The sequence below is a fragment of the Aristolochia californica genome, unplaced genomic scaffold (assembly GCF_029961685.1).
Source record: "Aristolochia californica isolate CCGP_79_NKW_82.1479 unplaced genomic scaffold, dmAriCali1.0.hap1 SCAF_12, whole genome shotgun sequence".
Lineage (NCBI taxonomy): Eukaryota > Viridiplantae > Streptophyta > Magnoliopsida > Piperales > Aristolochiaceae > Aristolochia > Aristolochia californica.
The window spans coordinates 747,501-762,994 of record NW_027181793.1 but is presented as its reverse complement, the minus strand read 5'-3'; the positions used below and the strand labels follow the sequence as shown (position 1 = coordinate 762,994).

Below are 15,494 nucleotides of genomic sequence, written 5' to 3'. Positions count from 1 at the left end.
TCCTGTAGAGTAGTTCCTAGGGGTGGCTTCGAACCGAGCCGGCTCGTGAGCGGCTTGAGTTCGGCTCGGTTCAATTCGGTATTTCTCGAGCTCGAGATCTGAAATCGGCTCGTTTGAGTTAACGAGCCGAGCTCGACAGAATCAAGGTTCGGCTCGAAAGCTCGCGAGCCGGCTTGTTAACGGGCGAGTCACGGGATTTCTTCCTTTTCCTCCGATTTCTTTGCCTCCTCTGTTTCCGTCGCCGACGACAGGTTCTCGCCGGCGCCGCGCCTTTGCTCTGCGTCGTCTTAGCGGAAAACCAGAGTACAAAGAGATCATAAGTTTAGAGAAAATAATTTCTCCCACCCCCGCGTGAAGTTGATTTCGCACGTGTGAAAGTCACATGTGCGAGATCATAAACCAATGAAACCCCGCGCTAGACAAGATCATAAACAAGTAAAAAAAAAAAAAAAACTCTTTGTCCCTTCCTTATGGCTCTTAAAGAAATTGAAAAAACATTTTAGTAGAAATACGTGTCTAGAGACTATTAGTGGTTTGTCAATAAATGTTGAAAAAACATTTTTTGTAGAAATATAGGGACCATTAATGCCTCATGTTTTTTTGAAACATTTTTCTAATTAGAAATTTTTATTAAAAAATCATATAATTTTCAAAGTAAGATCTTCTTGCCAAGATGGGTTAGAAAACCGTGTTGAAAATTTTTAGATAAATATTTGACAACTGATGTTATAATACTTTTAGTATGAGGCAATTTTCATAGCAATTTTGTGTTTGACATTTTATTTGATTAAAAATTTATTGATAAGTATAATAATATATTAGATTGATTATTAATTTTTATTTATTTCCCTATAAGTGGCAATAAGATGTCCATTTAACTTTCCTAAGAAAATTCTAAAATATTTCTTGTAATTTTCTAGTAAGTCTCTAATAGTAATAGGATTTTACTTAAAGGTTTTATTTTGGAAACGTATATCCTAGGAAAAATATTTCTAGTTTTTCCGTTCACTCTTGTAGGCGGTAGCTTTCCGCACCTAACAAATCGGTCTGTTGGGTAGTATTGGCTAGGTGCTGTCATGGTATCAGAGTTAGGCACGCCACGTCCCGCGTTCGAATCCCATGAGAGGCGTCTCCAAAATGGGCAGGGTGGGAGTCAGAGTGGTTCCATCCACTCTTGTAGGCAGTAGCTTTCCGCAGCTAACAGATCGGTCTTTTGGGTGTATTGGCTAGCCGCTGTCATGGTATTAGAGCTGGGCACGCCACGTCCCGCGTTCGAATCCAGTGAGAGGCAGTCAAGAATAGGCGGGGTGGGTGTCAGAGTGGTTTCGTCCACTCTTGTAAGTGGTAGCTTGCCGCTAGCTTGCCGCACCTAACAGATCGGTCTTTTGGGTGTATTGGCTAGCCGTTGTCAATCACATCATTTGGAAGATTAAGAAGGACTCACAAAAGTATCTTATCTTATGGTCACGTCAAAGAAGAGTTTTAGTTTGAGTTATGTTTGTCTTTTATCTATATTGAGTTATTTAATTATGTTAGGACTTATATTTAAGTGTTAGAGTTTGGGTGTAAATGGGACAAGGGTAGTTTTATTATAATTGGACTCTACTACCTTCCTCTATTATAAATAGAGGTTCATGTATTCTGATTACAACAAGTTATTGATGTCAATGAAGTATTTCACTTTTTCATAAATTCAACATGGTATCAGACCAAGTTTTGTGAGTTGACTTGGTCAACTCACGGAGGTAATGTGATCCTTTTCTCTAAACCCTAAACCCTAAGTCTAGGTTCGTAGTTATTTTTTTTAGTCCATACACCCGTAGTATACTTTTCATTTTTTACCTCTATCAGTAGTTTTTTATATTGCAAATTATATATGTACATAAATATATTTGAGTTTACTTTCCAAAGAAAACTTATTTGTTCCAATCGGAGTTATCTACAGAGAGATATCGATATTGGAATGTACGAAGGTCAGATATCAAAAAGGTTCGAGCAGCAACAACAATCTTCATATTCCGAGGTATTTTTTTCTATCAATAACTAGACTTTATATGGAGAAATATATATCAAAAGAAATTTCTGCAAGTCTATTCTTTTACCTATTCAACCAATTTTTTATCTGAGCTATCTACAAAGAGAAATCGATATTTGAAGCAGCAAAGGTCAAATTGAAAAAGAGAATCGAGTGGCAGCAGAAAACCTCAACTTTTGAGGTATTTTATGATATCAAGAAAGAGACTTTATATGGATAATTATATATCAAAAGAAATATACATAAGTCTATTTACTTACCTATTCATCCAATTCTAGGTATGATTTTTTCATGAGATACTGTTCTTGGAAGAATTGATGGTCATTCTGGAAAAAAAGGAGAAACAATACTTACTTTGGCCAGATGACAGAGATCGAAATCTATCAGATTATTTATCTTCTGACAATTATATTTTATGAAGAGAAGTTATACTTGGATGAAAGGTATTTATGTTTACTTTCATAATGAGAAAATTTCATGTTAATCTGATCTATATTTAAATAAAAATTCGCATTGGAAGAATCAAAGGTCATGCTGGTATTCTGTTACATTGAAAATCCGAATTTAAGCCGATTGTTTTGTGTCACTTTTTGAGTTGATATATCAAGAAAATATCTCACTTCTCCCTGGTTTGAGGGATTATTTATACATCTTTGTTATTTGGGCCTATTGCTACATCTATGATATTTGGTTCAAGTTGAGATCACTGCCATTACCTCCCAACTTGAGGGGGAGAAGTAGAAGAAGTACAAGAAAGAAGTATTTTATTTCATATGTTGTGAATAAGTTTATGTGACCAAAATATTCAAGAAAGGGGGAGCACAATAGATGAAGCTTGTGCATCTAAGAAGAAATTTTTATATCGAATTATTTCATGGGTTCTTTTACAAAGTTTATTATTTGGTTCGTAAGATGGTCGTGTTATATACAATTGCTGCAATTATGTCTCTTTGGGGACATTATTATTGAAGAAGAGGTGACCTCATATCATCATTTATTTTACCCCGTCAAAAAATACCACGGAGAATACCCTATAAAAAAATATCACGGTTGGGAAACATTATGGGCCCTGTTAAAAAAAAATATCACGGTTGGGAAACCATGACGGAGGATACCCTGTCAAAAAATATCACGGTTGGGAAACTATGATACGTCCTGTAAAAAAATATCACGATTGGGAAACCATGATAGGCCCTATAAAAAAATATCACGGTTGGGAAACCATGATAGGCCCTATAAAAAAATATCACAGTTGGGAAACCATGACGGAGGAACTTATTATTACATCTATGTTATCCCCCTTGTAATTGCTTTTATGACTCCTACCACTTGAGAGTCGTTGTCCTGTGGCGGGACACGGTGGTGGACACTTCAGAGCAATGCCGATAGACACACTATTTATAGAAGATGGAGTGTGCCCTACATCCAGCATTAGGACTAGAGTATGAAGCAATGGCTGACTGGCTAGGAGTGATTTTCACTCTCGCTTATATTATGCCAGCAAGGCTGTTATAGTCCTGGGTTAAGTACTTATGTCTTCCGCTCCTGACAGGTCGGTCTTTTGGGTAGTATTGGTTAGCTGCTGAATATTTGGTATCAGAGCTAGCGCTATGTCGTGGGTTCGATTCCCGTGTGCTGCAAGTAGCGTGTGGAGGTGTGTAGCCCTGGGAGGTTGGGGACACCTAGCAGAAGGGGCGACCAGAGTGTGTTCCCGCACCATGGGCCATCGCAATAAGTGGAAGGGGCGACCTGAGTGTGTTCCCGCACCTTAGGGCCGTCACTAGAGTGGGCCGTCGTCAGAAGTGGGTTGTCTCCAGTGTAGGCCGTCGTGGGCGTCGGCCTCGCGACGATGGGTGTGATGTTATGGTCCTGGGTTAAGTACCTATGTCTTCTGTTCCTGACAGATCGGTCTTTTGGGTAGTATTGGTTAGGTGCTTAACAAAGGCCTCATGGAAGGACGCAACAATGTGAGGGGGAATGTTGGAAGATGAAGATATATTGGAAGATGTGCCATTTTATACAAAAATATTCTATACATTATTTGTAGTAAGCTGGGAGTTCATGTTGTTCTCTTACCCCCAACTTAAGGGGGAGTGTTGGAAGATAAGCTCAAGCCCACACGACAAGGAAGACCCACATATATAAGATTATTATAAGATGGGCTACACGACCAAGGAAGGCCCATAAGAAGTAGGACCCATAATGATTACCATGAGTTGGCATCCTTATCCCTATTAGAGTGGTTCCGTCCACTTTTGTAAGTTGTAGCTTTTCGCACCTAACGGATTGGTCTTTTAGGTGTATTGGCTAGCCGTTGTCATGGTATCAGAGCTGGGCACGCTACATCCCGCATTCGAATCCCGTGAGAAGCGGTCAAGAATGGGCGGGGTGGGTGTCAGAGTGGTTCCGTTCACTCTTGTAGGCGATAGCTTTCTGCACCTAACAGATCGGTCTGTTGGATAGTATTGGCTAGGCGCTGTCATGGTATCAGAGTTAGGCACGCCACGTCTTGCGTTCAAATCCATTGAGAGGCGGATCCAAAGTGGGCAGGGTTGGTGTCAGAGTGGTTCCGTCCACTCTTGTAGGCGGTAACTTTCCGCATCTAACAGATCGATCTTTTGGGTGTATTGGCTAGTCGCTGTCATGGTATCAGAGCTGGGTACGCCATGTCCCGCGTTCGAATCCAGTGAGAGGCGGTCAAGAATGGGCGGGGTGGGTGTCAGAGTGGTTTCGTCCACTCTTGTAGGTGGTAGCTTGCCGCACCTAACAGATCGGTTTTTTGGGTGTATTGGCTAGCCGTTGTCAATCACATCATTTGGAAGATCAAGAAGGACTCACAAAAGTATCTTATCTTATGGTCACGCCAAATAAGAGTTTTAGTTTGAGTTATGTTTGTCTTTTATTTATATTGAGTTATTTAATTATGTTAGGACTTATATTTAAGTGTTAGTGTTTGGGTGTAATTGGGACGGGGGTAGTTTTATTGTAATTGAACTCTACTACCTTCCTCTATTATAAATAAAGGTTCATGTACTCTGATTACAACAAGTTATTGATGTCAATGAAGTATTTCACTTTTCCATAAATTCAACATTGTCTAACTTTTTTTTAACTCATTTTTTTTCTCTTTATAGTAAACTCCAATTAATAAAATCTTTTTTTAGTTGGAAATTATACTAAAAGATATTTTTGTCAGTATATAATTTAAAATATTAAATATTCAATATGATGGTGTGAATGCCAAAGAAACAACAGTTATTGAGAAATCAAATGAAGAAAAATGTAGAATACAAACCTAAACTACTAGAGATGATAAATCAGAAAAGGATCACATTATCTCTATGGGTGGACAGAGTCAACTCACAGAATCCACTATGATACCTATGTTGAATTTCTAGAGCAAAGAAATACTTCACTGGTTTGTAGTAATTTGAGTACAATGATTTTTTTTTTATAATAGAGGAAACAAGAAGAATCTGACAAAAATTAAACTACTCTTGTCCCAATTACACACTTAAACATAAGTCCTTAAATAATGAAATAACTGAACATAAATAGAAAATACAAATAACTAAAACATCTTTAAACTATAACACTTCTGTGAGACATCCTCCTATGAAATTCCCTTAAGATTCTGCCTTATTAATTATTGCTCTATGAGACTTCTTTGTATGAGAGTCATGTAAGACTCTTCTATACCTGCTCTTCAACATGTGTTTCCCATTAACCTTGTTATCAAATTTTTATCTTCTATTTTCTGTCCCTCTTTTTGTCATGTATCAAAAAGATAAACAAATAAGCACACAGAGACAAAAAATGAGACATGTAGTTCATTTTCATTAAACTCAAGATGGATAATGAGTACAATGAGTACCTGCCTTTACAAAATCAACACCAACATCATTCAAAACATATACAGTGAGTACACGTTGGGTCAACCTAGGGAAAAACAAGAGTCAATAGAGTTCTACACTCCACAATGTGGGAGGAGGAGGAGGCGAATGTGGAGTGCAACAATCAGTGACATAGTAGTGTTGACCATAGATTGACTCCCATATTGTTTTTGGTGATAACAAAACTTAATTGAACTAACAATTTTCAAAACCCAGTATTTCAAATATTTCACCTTTAATAGTTAAAGCATCTCAAGTTCTAAAGCTTCAAAACGATGAAGCCTACTCAAGACCTCAAGCATCATTGAAGGGTGTCTCTTGAAGAAGCACCCATAAGGAAGAAGACAACGAGAAGACTAAAGTTCAATGTTAAAGTCATATGTCTAAACTCAGTCACAATGTAAGAGAGTATTCCTAAACTCCCTTCTTTGAAGTACAATTGTGAAATCGGAGCATTAGGTCATACATTGCATATAAACATGTTTAAGATCATCATAAACATTCTTTGAAACATGGTACAACACCTAGATGAAAAACATTCCCATGCTTTAAAAGTCAACATAGTTGAACTGGAAATAGAATGATCCACCAACCTCTGCCAATGATCGATCATTCAAAAGTGTGTAGGCTAAAAATATAAAGCATGATCGATCATCTAGAACATGGTCATTTCATACTATAAAGCATGATCAATCATCCCATTTGGATTGATCGATCAATTCTACCCAAGCAAGAAAATTTTACATGGAATGATCGATCGTCCCACCTGATAGATCAATTAGACAAAATCTTCTCAGTTCGAGATGTTCAATCTATGAAAAAGAGAAATACTTCATTGACTTACTATAATCAGAGTACATGAATCTCTATTTATAATAGAGGAAAGTCGTAGAGTCCAATTACAATTAAACTACCTTTGTCTCAATTACACAAACTCTAACACTTATAGATAAGTTCTAGCATAATTAAATAACCCAATGTAAATAGAAGATTAACATAACTAAAACACCTTTAAACTGAAACTCCTATATGAAACTTTCTTCCATAATAATTGTGGCTCTGTTAGATTTCTTATTGTATAAGAAATTTTATGCCACCTCACATGATCATGGTGGGTCCCATATCTTATGGGTTTGGGCCCATCTTCCAACACTCCCCCTCAAACTGGGGGTGAGAGAACATCATAAACTCCCAGCTTGTTGCAAATGATGTAAAAGATCTTCTCGTATAAAATGACAATCCTCCATATCTTCCAACACTCCCCCTCATGTTGGTGCTCTCTTCCATGAGGCCCAGCTGACATAAGATAAGTGAGAGTAAAATCACTCCAAGCTGTATGATATCACTCCATACTCCAGTCATAACTCATGTTGGATATAGGGCTCACTCCTATCATTCTTCGGTAGTGGCACTCTTATCTTTCACAGGTAGTGGGTCTATACGTAGTGCTCAGAAGTGTAGTAAAAACTCCTCTATCACCGTGTCCCTCCACAAGACAACGACTCTCAAGTGGTAGGAGTAATAAATGCCAATTAAGGAGGGGGGGGGGGGGGGGGGGGGGGGGGGGGGGGGGTAACATATATGTAGTAATAAGCTCCTCCATCACGGTGTCCCAACTTGGGCACTGACTCTCACAATCTCACAAGTAGAAATGGGTAATAAATGACTGTCATTCACAAGAGGACGATAAAAGATGTGATAAGTGGGTAATACCTGTCATTCACAAGACGAAAATAAATGACATGTTAAGTGGGTAATGCTTGTCATTCACAAAACGACAATAAAAAACATGATAAGTGGGTAATGTCTGTCATTCACAAGATGACGATAAAAGACCCACAGATACATATATATATATATATATAGATATAGATAAAGTCTCAATGGACTTAAACTCCCAACCAAAGCAACACGCAAAAAGGTTGGCCCAAAGATGTATGTGAGAGTCAAATAAAGGATGGTAAGAGAAAGGTTGCCAAATAACCAATGGGTAATGGGTAAAGAAAAAGATAGGATGCTGAGGCCACCACTTCTTCAATAATAATGTCTCATCCAAAGAGATACAATAATTGCAACTGAAATGGGCCTGGGCCCATAAAACACGAACCAAAATAATAAAAATCCTTGTAAAAAGGACCCATAAAATAATCTGTTGCGAGTATCTGCACCAAATAATATGTTGACCAAGGAATATGTTGCGAATACCTCAAATAATAATCCAGCCAGAGAAATAGAATCGAGTGAAGCCAAGTGAGGTATCACCAATAATTACCACAATTATTACTATGAGTCAGGATTCTTGATATTCAATTTTCTTTGCTGATTTTTTTTATTAGATGCCAAAGCTTCATCTTTTGTGCTCCCCCTTTCTTGAATATTTTGGTCACATAAAACTTACCACAACATATGGAATAAAATACCTCTTTCATGTACTTCTTTTACTTTTCCTCCTCAAGCTGGGAGGTAATGGGAATATTCCCAGCTTGAACCAAATAACATAGATGTAGTAACTGAAAAAGGAGTACGTGAGATATGTTCCTGATGTAGTTGATCAATAACAGCAATTCAAAAAGTGATACAAATCAATCGGCTTAAATTCGGATTTTTCAATGCAATAGTATACCAATATGACCTTTGATTCTTCCAATGTGAATATATCCTTAAATATAGATCAAATTAATATGAAATTTTCTCTTTATGAAACTATATTTAAATATCTTTCATAAAAGTATAAAATATCTTCATAAAATAAACTTTGATTAAGATATATAAACTGATAGATTTCAGTCTCTGGCGAACTATGTACTCTTTCCCCTTTTTCCAGCATGACCTTTGACTCTTCCAAGATCAATATCTCCACATAAAAAATTCAAATCGAGAATTACTTGAATAGGTAAGAAAATATACTTACAGATATTTCTTTTGATATATAATTCTCCATATAAAGTCTCGTCCTTGATGGCATAAAATAGTTTAGAACTTGAAGCTTTCTGCTGCTGCACAAACCTCTTTTGCAATCTGACCTTTGTTTCTTCAAATATCGATTGCTCTTTGTAGATAACTCCGATTGAAAAAAATCATTTTTCCTTTGAAATTAGACTTGAATATCTTTTCGTTAATATATAATATGTAATATGAAAAGCTCAGTATAAAGGTGAAAACGTAAATCAAATATCAGGTATAAGGATTGAAAAAAAATAGAAATACTAATCTATACTGCTAGAGATAATAAATCAGAAAAGATCACATTACCTCTGTGGGTTGACCGAGTCAACTCACAGAACTTGCTCTGATACCATGTTGAATTTATGGAAAAAAGAAATACATCATTGACTTATTATAATCAGAGTACATGAACCTTTATTTATAATAGAGGAAAGTAGTAGAGTCCAATTACAATTAAACTTCTTTTGTCCCAATTACACTCAAACTCTAACACTTAAAAGATAAATCCTAGCATAATTAAATAACCTAATATAAATATAAGATTAACATGACTAAAATGCTTTTAAACTGAAGTTCGTCTATGAGACTTGCTTCCATAATAATTGTGGCTCTATTAGATTTCTTATGCCACCTCACGTGATCATGGTGGGTCCCATATCTTATGGGCTTGGACTCATCTTCCAACACTCTTGGATATGTGGGCCTTCCTTGATCATATGGGCTTGGGCCCATGTTCCAACACACTTGGATATGTGGGTCTTCCTTGGTCGTGTGGACTTGTGCCCATCTTCCAACAAGAGACAAAAAATATGATTGATCACTGAAAATGCATTGATCAATCATACTTGTATTGCACAACTAGAGGGAATGTAGATTAATCTATCATCCCTAGTCAATAAGTGATCAACTTAACTTTTTAGAACCAACGATAACATATTAATCGATCTCTCCATCGATTAATAAGTCACTATCTAATAGAAAAGTAGCAATTATGATCGATTAATCGATCAATCACTTTATAGTGATCGTACAATCAATGTACTAACTTTTGAAAACGAGCAAAAATGACTAGTTTGAGTTGGGAAAGTTATAAATACCATACCAAATCATGTATTGAGAAGTTAATGAGCATTTATTGAGCATTTATTGGAAAATATCCAAAGCCTTTATTCTTAATCTTAAAAATATCTCAAAAACTGTTTGAGAGTGAAAGAGTGAGCTTTACCTTTGAAATTCCACAATTCTTTCCATCCTATCCTTGCATTCATATGAGTCAAGTTCCAATCACTCTACATTGTGCTGTTAACGAAGAGGAAGTTTGGATATCTCAAGGAGATGGATCTCTCCAAGTAAAGGTGTTTATTTTTTCTTGGTTATTGTTTAAATTTCTGAAAAGTTAATCAAGCCTATAGAATATGGATAGAAAGGGCCAGCTAGAGCTAGAATCTAATAGCTATCTCTTGGGGAGATTGGTATTGTAATGAACGTGTATTGAGCTACACGTGTCTTAAAAAGAACTGAAATCTCTTTGTGTAATTCCATCTATTAGTGCTTTAAATAGTAAAATTTTCCAAGCAAGGGTTCTTGGGCGGTGAATACCTATAGGAGGAACAACGATGACACAAATTCTTTTGTCTCTTATGGTATGCGCATGCTTTGATTTACATCAAAATTGGTTTTATGCATGATTTTTTTATATTACGCACTACTTCATTTTAATTTGAGATCCTAAATTCACCCCCTCTTGAGAAGCTACATGGGCCAACAAGTAGAGGAGCTCTTTAAGCTCCTTTTGTCCTTCTTTAAGCTCAATTTGGGCTGCCTTCGTGTCAATTAAGGGTTTCCTTTATGTTAGCTACACCATCCTCAAGTCTCGTCAATCTATCAAAACTAGAGGACCCTTCACTTGTCTCCCTCTTCATGAAGGCGAATTAATCGGGCTAGTCTAGATGTAGAGTAGCTTCATCACTCAAATACTCTTCACCTTGTGTATCTTTTCCTTTAGTATGCTTTGAGATCCATTGCCCTTTTTCAAACCCAAATTTCTTCCTTTCAAGTTTAGCCAATTGTCATCTTCCTAGAGAACACTATGGCTTCTTCCCACTCTAGTGCTACTCCATTCAAAATAAGAGTGATGATCTTTCCAAAGGAAGACCATTGACCCTAACATTGTTGACCATGTCAACCGTTTGATGGTGCATGAAGTAGATGAAGTTGATCTTTACTTTTTGGGTCAATGACCAAAACCAAAAGATGTCTGAGGTAGTCAATTGTGCCTTTTCTGGCACTAAGGATGTTAAGAGACTCTTTTCATAAAGAGTCTCAATGAGCTCCCTACAGTCTTTCCAAAGACTGGGTTGATAGCCTTAATAAGTGACATTGGGCAACCATCTCCCAAGTCCATAGGTCAGCTCTTTTCCACGCTTAAGGATGAGAGAAATAGATACTTTCTGCACATAGGAAGTGAACTTGAGCTCTCCATCGCTTAATTGGATTTTAAGGCTCCCCACTGTCTTCTGAAGCCAAGGCAGCCCCTACTTACTTTAGAGTATCATTCCAATGTTTCAAACAATGGTTATTCAGTTACTTGTCATAACATGAGTTATTAATTAAGGGCAAGACACTTTGCCGATGAGGAGCATGGATGGGTGTATGCAATATCAGCTTATACAACATATATAACAACAGGAATTCTCACAACGTGCTTACCATCAGTCCATTCAACTGAGAAGGATCGAATCGTTTCTCTCTTTAGATTAGATCCGAAAACAACCACTTGAAAATCTTTCTTCTGGTTCAATGCAGTGAAGTTGAGAACCCGAGGAACTGCTCGTACCTCAATGTCTGCGGTAATTCGAGGCACAGTCCTTGCAAAGTATACAGATCTGGGCATACCAACATTAGTGACAGTTCTGGAGAAGTTAGCATTGAAGTCGGAGTCTGGTTCAACCCTAAAAGCCACTGATGGGTAATTGAGATCATTCTCAGAGCCGGTTGGTTTGTCCGGGCAACTACTCCGATCCCCAGATATTTGCCTCACCTTCTCCGTCGTGTAGCCTATGTTACACAACAGCTGAATGTAGTCTTCCTTGGAGGAATCAAAAACCAGACCAGGATTTATAGCTTTGACTGGATTAACATTTCCTACTCCATATCCAAACTCCCTATCCTTGTTTCTGGTACGATTCATGGGTGAAGCTGATGAAGTAATGCAGAGAAATTAACCTCTGATCATAAGAGAAACAAGATGAGCAGAGAAAGCATTAAGTACCAGTGGTCATAAGAGCGGATTTAATTGCAGAGGGAGACCAATCCGGGTGGAAAGTCTTCACATAAGCAGCTGCAGCAGTGGCATGGGGGCATGCCATGGATGTTCCAGAGACTATATGATACTTGGCTGACCTTTTATCACCTGGTGCCATCGTCAGAGGAGATACAGGAGACCAGGCAGCCAAGATGCTTACCCCTGGAGCACTTATATCTGGCTATATCGTAGAAAAATATAACGCAATTCAGTGAATGTAAAGTTTCGATGATTAGCACATAGCGAACTAAAACTGTTAGAAGATGAAGGCATATTGGAAGATGTGTTATTTTATACAAAAAAATATTTTATACATCATTTGTAGCAAGCTGGGAGTTCACACTGTACTCTCACCCCAACTTGAGGGAGAGTGTTGGAAGATAGGGCCCAAACCCACACGACAAAGAAAGACCCACATATCCAAGTGTGTTAGAAGATGGACCCAAACCCAGAAGTCCAAGGAATACCCATGCATCCAAGAAATATAAAAGATTAGCTCAAAACCCACAAATCAAGGATAAGGTCCATAACCCCACATACAATGATGACAGGATGGTAAGTATAGGGTCATCTCATAGAGATGACATTAATGTAATTAAGTTAAAGTTTCATGATTAAAACCCTAAACCCTAAGTTCAGGGGTATTATTATAATACAGTAGTTTCATTAATCTATAAATAAAGCTTCAAGGGGAGGGTTAGGACATCAAGTCCATAACCTCTTTTTCCTCTAGTTTTCTCCCAATGGGTTTCTCTCCCTTTTTCTCCATGAACTAAATTTATGGAGTTCTGAAAATCAACAAAAACAAATCAAGGATTACCTTGAGAATGTTCCATGTTATTATATTTGGTCCCTTGGATGAGAATGAAGCAACAGTAGGAGCCTCCTTGTCTAGTGTAGACTCACTTTTCAAAATAGTTGCTTGAGGATCTCTACAAAAAGAGGTTTGGTTATGAAAATGTGGAATGATATAAATGGAAGAATTAGAAATAAAAAGAACATCAAGACTTTGCTTACTTTATCTTGTTTATGTATAATGCAACTTGATTTCCTGCAGTTGGAGATAGAGCAATAGTAGGAAGAGGATGAATGAAAGCGACGTCTGGTAAACGACTACTAGCAATCACACCACAAGCACCCACACTAACAACCTCTATTCCATCACTTTGACCTTCACATAATAAAATCTTTCCTTTCACTAATTTTGGATCCAAACATCCAGAAGAACATTCCCTAAAAGAATTCAAAACAATAGAACAATTTATCATAAATAGAAGACTGATATAACTAAAATATTTTTAACTAAACTTATTCTGTGAGACTTTTGTAAGACTCCACCATGTTAATTGGGGCTCAGTGAGGATTCTTACAATGAAAGTCATGTAAAACTCTTTCATACCTATTATTCAACAATTATAAAGTTCTAGCTTGTGGGGGAGTGTTGAAGAGCATAAATGGAAGAGTCTTATATAACTCTCAAGAAAATTGTAAGATTAAGAAGTCAACATCTCTTAGCAATTTACCTTCCCCTTCGTTTGTCACATTCTGAGGTTGCATCCGCTCCATCAATCAAAGGAAACTTTGTTCCATTCAAAGAAAAAGTGTTGACTGCCCTACCCTATGAATCAAATTACCAGTAAAATAAGTGCAAACCATTGACACAGTAGCATCTAGAAAGAACAGAAAATAATTGATAAAGTGTTAAGTAAATACCACAAAAGTTCTGCCATTTCCAAGGGTAACTTTGGTGACGATCTTTCTGTCAATACTATTTGCTGCCACAGATAACAACCATGGTGCAACACTTGAGGTTGATCCTAACCCAGGACCACTATTACCAGCCGAATTCGAGGTGAGGATTCCATTAGCTATTGCATGGAATGAACCAATGGCAAAAGGATCATTTGAGAAGTTATGAGCTTCACCAGGCCCGAGCGAGACGGAAATAATATCAACTCCATCAGCAGTAGCATCATCAAAACCAGCCAAGATATCCTGACTGGTGCATCCATTGGCGCAGCAAACCATGTAAACAGCAATCTTAGTAGATGGAACTCCACCCCTTGCATCCCCCTTTGCGATACCATACAAGCTAGCACCCTTCACCGAGCGCCTGGCAGCACCCTTCACCGAACGCCCGGCAACTGTAGATGCTGTATGGCTTCCATGACCATCCAAGTCCCTTGGGGAAATGGCACCAGCGAATGGGTCAACTCGAGCTCCAATTACTTTGCTATCATGTGATAAAGATAAAGATAAAGATAAAAATAATGATACAGATAGAGATAAAATGTGGTTAAATTAGAGACAAACTCAAATTATAGAATTGCTACTTGATACCATGTAGAATATAAGAATGTAGAATAATATTACAATTATTATCATTGATCAGGTGTACACTATTTATAGAAATACATAAAACTTACTTGTTGCAAGTAAAGTTTTTTGTCTCGCAAATGCCTTTCCATTTCTTAGGAGGAGGACCAAGTCCATGATCATTAAAATTTTATGACTCTGGCCACAGTCCAGTATCAAGTACACCCACAATGAGATCACTCTCAACAATGGGAACCCTCTTTATGGATTTTGATAAACCCAAAAAATCCCAAGATCTTGTTGTGTGGAGCTGATAATTTATACTCGGGAAGACAGAGACTACACCTTCCCGACCTGCACAACCATTGAAACAAGATGCAATGATCAGTTTTCACTTCTGTATAAGCCAAAAAACAGAAATGTTAGATAATCTGACCAGCAATCTTTCTGCTCTCTTCTTCAGTGAGCTTCGCTGCAAAACCATTGAAACTTCTTTTGTAGCTGTATACCAGTGAGTCTTGCAGTAAGCTTCAGTTATAGAGCCAATGGATGCCATGTTAGTTGAAAATAAAGCTATTACTAATGGAAAACTACAAACAGAAAAAAGAAAATTCAAGTTTATGTATCTCATGCTATCTGTCGATCCATCAATGGAAATGAATCATCCCCACTTACCCATCCTGGAGGACTTCTTGAAGAATGCTACTATGTTGATTTACGGCAGCAAGTTCATTCTCCTGCTTGGCTCCCATATACACAATATAAACCTGCAACAACATCTGTCAGCAGACAGAGAGGAAGAGAGAGAAAACGGGAGAGGGTAGGGGGTTACCTTCTTCTCAGCAGCAATGGCGCGAGAGAGAACAAGAATAGAAAAGAGTGTTGAAAGGAAGGCGTAGGAAGAAAACCAGAGAATGTTAGCCATGGTTGAACGCCGGTAAGAATGGGAAGGCCAAAGCAGGCGATATGCAATTTATACGTAGAGACTTTAAACGATCAG

The 15,494-nt window shown here is 37.6% G+C and overlaps 1 pseudogene; it reads right to left on the bottom strand.

Moving 5' to 3' along the window:
* Positions 1-11,539: 11,539 nt before the first annotated feature.
* On the bottom strand, positions 11,540-15,255 carry LOC137945575 (subtilisin-like protease SBT4.3; annotated as a pseudogene).
* Between the last annotated feature and the right edge of the window lie 239 nt (positions 15,256-15,494).